Here is a 5,075-nt window from a genome sequence, read left to right as displayed (position 1 = left end):
ATTTAACAAATAGATTCCGTGTTGCCGTGCGTCATTTGTTTTATGTAATAACGAAACAAACTACTACATATAAAGCTTTTTTTACTTCAAAATCTTTCAACATAACTCGAAAGCCGGCCTTTGCCCACTTTGGCGAACACCAAAAAAGCCATTTGACGTAATCTATTATCTATACAAAATGAAGCAACCTCATTGGTTGCTATGCGTAGCAAAGAACTGTACGTGATTGGTCCAGGAAAATCAAGCCACTGTCAAACTTGACTTGAACGTCGCTTCTCGTGGAATGAAAACTTACAGCGAAAGCAGAATTGAACTGCGAAATCTACAAATCTTAAAGAAAATGCTGGAAAAGTCAGGTCAGTTTATTGTCATCAGAGCAGCCCTGTGAGCCAAAAAGCTTGGACGTTGCCTTGAATATTGCAACGGAAAACTTGCGGTTGCGGTCAACCTGGAGGCTATTCGATTCGAGTTTTGACTGAAAGGAGCGTCAGTGATGGTGGAAAATTGTGTCCTCTGTGGTTGGTGATTCTCAAATCAGTTTGAAATAGTGTCGGAGACGCCTTTTAGCTGCGATACAGTTGGCCGTGAGCTGTAGTGAGCCATACTTTGCTTCCTGCTGTGCCCTGAAACGGACTGGAACATTCGCATCGGAAAGCAAGGTCATATGTGTTTATTTTAACTGAGTTTAAGAAGTGATGTTTTGATGTTTCATTCCTGACATTAATCAGTGTGTCAACAGTTATTTTGATACTGAGAAAGTTGATTTTTTTGAATAAATTAATCTCATAAACATTTTGTTTATTGGGTTTGTTAAATTCGAGATAAAGCAATGGTTCTCGGCTTACCAAGACCAATTTTGTGCTTTGTTTCAGTAGTCTCGCTCGACTACCGACTGGGAGACTGCTCGAGTATTTTTTCTGAGTCATTTTCAAAAAAGAAACGGCTTTATCTTTCTTCTTCCTTCTTATCGTTGTTCGTACCTGTTCAATGCCTCGACAAGACTTCTTTGTACCTTATCTTTTGCCCAGTCACATAAAATATTACCTAAATTCTCAAAACTTTCCACCATTTTAAAACACAGAGGGAAAAACTTTGTAATGATGACGTCAGTCGTGCGTCTGTCCTCTAATAGATCATAGGCGAGAACCAATCAAAATACGAGAATAACTTGGGTTATTACATAAACTGTGATGCATAGTGAGTAGCGTAGCAGTGTGCCCTTGTTTATAACAAAATGACGGCCGCTCCTTTGTGTTTTCGAAGTGTCTGTGAAGAAGTGTCTGTTTTGAACGACTAGTAGATTTATACTAAAACAATTAGATTATTCGCTCTCGTGATAGCCTCCTATACTGGTTGGGGCTTTTAACCTTGTCATATCTAAAATGAATTATTCGTTTCTTGCATTTAATTGCACGGTTCCGCTAGGATTTTGTACCGAACGCACTCGCCGAGGGTAACCAAAGGCTAATTTAACAGGTCGAAATTATGTATTTACCTACAAAAAACACAAATATCTTAATTTCGTATGCTAAACCACGACTAGGACAAACTAAAATATTGAGTTCTGACTTTTTTAGACCGTTCTAAATCTCAGAAAACTTAGAACATAGTTTTTTTCAAAATTGATTGCATAACGGTCACCCGAGTTGTGGTATCTATAAAACCGATTCAATGTTTTTTTTTTTAACTGATTTGAGACAGAATACATCAAGGTTGTTATCAAATAGAATCGGACCAGAAAAACTAAGAAGGGAAATGTTTTTACATACACCGTACCTTCTACAGGGAGCGTTTTGTCCATGGTCTTGGCCCAGATCTTCTTGGCTCAGCTTAAACACAAAGTGTGATGTTTGCGTTGGTTGGAGAGTATCTTCATTATGTAAGGATGTAAGAATATGCCTTGCGCAGCCTTGGTTACGGCGTGCTAAGCGGAAGTTATGAAATGTGACCTTGGGTATATAATAGTTATATAATGTGAGGTTGTTTTTAATTAATTTCCATGGCAATTAATTCTGTTTGTTTTTGTTTTCAGTCAATTTTCCAGTACCAAGAATACAATGTCAGTCAAAGTTTTAAAAATGATTTTTTTCACGTAGCGGTTCCAAAACACCAACATCAACATAAATACGCCTGACCTCTTCTAATGCAAGGTTTTTTAAAAAAATCAGGGGTGGATTTAGCGGGGTGAATTGGGTGGTTAGCCACCCCTCTTTTGAAGAAGCAAATGAAAATTGAAAAGATTGTGAATATTTTGGCAGAATTGGATTGGTACGTCATTGTAATTACGAGTAATTTGTTAAAATAGTTGTGGCATTGGTGGTGTAACAGTTTTCAATTAAGCAGCAATTTTCAAATTGCTACATTTTGGGGATATGCCTCGTTAAATGTGCAACCCCAAGGTGACCAGCCGTACCCCATCCCCCCTTGAAAAATCCTGGATAGGCCCCTGAAAACCATTAACCTATAATAAATGTCAAGATTCAGATTTTTCAGATTTTTTCAGATTTTTTATTAATTGACACTATTTACAGACATATTTCACTATCGCACACTATTACAAAAAATTCATTAATTAAAATAAGACTGGGACAACAGCGTATAACCTGCGGGAAAATTTTAATCTTTCTGTACCTTAAGTTAACCTATTACTAGATATGGACTAGTCATATCTTTAAACAGCTGCCAAGCACTAGAACTCACTACCTTATGATATTCGTGCTGTGGCTGGCTCAAAAGAGTTTTTGAGACGAATCCGGAAAGTAAATTTTAACAGTTGGTAAATCTGTTTATAGCTTACTGCAGTGTAGATATTTTTAAAAGCTTCTTAGTGTTTTGAATTGTCAACTGATTACTTGAGCTTCAAGAGGATTTTAGAGCTGTAATTTTAACTTTTATTGTAATTAGTGACTTTGGATATTGTACATTACTTACATTTTTTTGGAGCATGCACCGGCGAACTAACGAAAGCTGAGCGTGCTTCCACGCTAAATAAAGTATCTTCGAAAAGTATGTGTGAAGACATGTACCAAATTAAACGATAATAACGTACGTACGATTTTTTTCAAGCAATAAAATGTAACAGAAAGCAGCAGCAAAGGAATACGCGTACGATAATACAGTACAGGCAAGAGCTCCCAAGACCTTCTTCGTTAAGTTAATTTAACGCGCCTTGTATTTGTTGATAAATAAAAAATAATGCAGCAAAATGATAAATAAGACTTGTTTTAGACAGCTTGGAACTTTGATGTGAACTATCTTCAGTACTGAATACGTGATCATGGCTTGACTTCGCGAGCGAAGATCATAAAGGGGGGTGGTCCACGTCTACTGCAGGAGCTCTCGCGGCTGCTACATGGTGAGAACAATGCGTGATCATTCGCAAGCGTATGGTCTAGTCGAGTCCAGTTTTATTGTTTATTTAAGTACATTAAATTATTTCTTTAAAAAAGTCAATGATTAACATAATTAAGATCAAGCACGTAAAGCAGCACTTTCTTCTTTTTATCCATTCAATCTTGACTATCGACCATTGTCAGGATTACGTAACAATCGTGTATGTTTGTCGTAAATTAACTTCCATGGCAACCGCAAAATAAATATCAGAGTAACGTTAGGTTTCTGAAAAAACATATTAGTTATGCAACGTTTTCGAGTGGTATACCTTGGATTATTATATAGCTGGAATTAAGTTGAATAATCTAACGCGCGCTCTCATTCGCTGATTTATGCTCACGTGGAGATGGCTAAATGTAAATGTCGGCCAACGACGACAATCAAGCAATTGTCGTCGCTCTTTCACTGACCAGAAGATACTATGATTTGACATTTTCTTTTCATTTCTTTTTATGCTCATTAAAATAAATACTCCAAACATAATCAGCTGACCCACCCACCAAAAAGACTTACGAGGTCCTTATTTTGCGATTCCACATATCCACACACATTACATAACATATATTTCGTACCCTCCCCTCCCCCCCCCCCCCCCCCCGTTGGGGCTAGTTTACTTCTTCAACCTGCACTGGAATGTGGGTTGAGAAACTTTGACATGTTCTTGAGTTTAGTTCTATCCTGGGGTAGAGTAATTCATCTTACCTTATTAATTTACACTAAAACTTCTTCATAACGAAACACTTCGTCTTGAGAAACAAAACTAGATGTTTCCCCTGCGACCATGCAGTAATTAATTAAAGTATATTATTATACGGACACGACTGTTTTACTGGAAAATTCACCACTCATAAAATTAATTCGAAACCACATCCGGGACTCGGGTGGCGTATTTTCCATATCCTCACTAGTAAAGATATCGATGATTTCACTGATTTCAAGTTTGTCTCTTGTCTTCTTGCACGAGCATAGGACGAAAGCTCAAGTTATCTGGGCGCGCTCAAAGGAAAATGCTTTTTTAACTCGCGCTCTATGGGGAGGGGAAGGGTGTTCGTAAATACTCTAGGGAGCCACCTTAAATTGTATTTAAATTCGTTGGTGTATGATCGAAACATGTTCGAGTCTTCCTCGAAAGTCTTCGGCAATCTTATGCAAACTTCGGAAATCTTCGGTAATGTACGGTAATGCTCGTCAATGTTCGTGTGATCTTCGGAAATCTTCGGAAAGTGGTCGGAAATCTTCGGAAAATCGTCAAAAACGCCGTCATCAGTATGTCTATATAATAAAAAGAACATTACACGAAGATATGAATTTTATGTTCTCGTGGCAAGAACGATATCTCACTCGAACATAAAATTCATATCTTCTCGCCACCATGCAATATCCTCCATATATCCCACAAGTCACTTGTATTTTCTCGGTATTCACACGGGGCTGGAGGCGAGTGTGTCAACCAAGAAAATAAAGTGACTAGTCGGATATCATCAATTAAAATCGTGTACCACGAGAAATCCAAGTAGCATATGAGATACTCAATATCGTATACGTTGCATAGCTTTTTGTACAATGGCCAATACAAACAGTGAAAAAGTTGGGTGTAATAACGTCCAGAATACAACGGCTTTCCTGTATTCTGATTGGCTGTATTTTCTATAGCATAGTATAAATGCTCAAATTAACAAATT

This window comes from Orbicella faveolata, unplaced genomic scaffold (assembly GCF_042242905.1).
Source record: "Orbicella faveolata isolate gen_17 unplaced genomic scaffold, um_ofav_v1 contig_3, whole genome shotgun sequence".
Classification (NCBI taxonomy): domain Eukaryota; kingdom Metazoa; phylum Cnidaria; class Anthozoa; order Scleractinia; family Merulinidae; genus Orbicella; species Orbicella faveolata.
The sequence above is the reverse complement of the archived record's forward strand: the minus strand, read 5'-3'. Positions refer to the sequence as shown.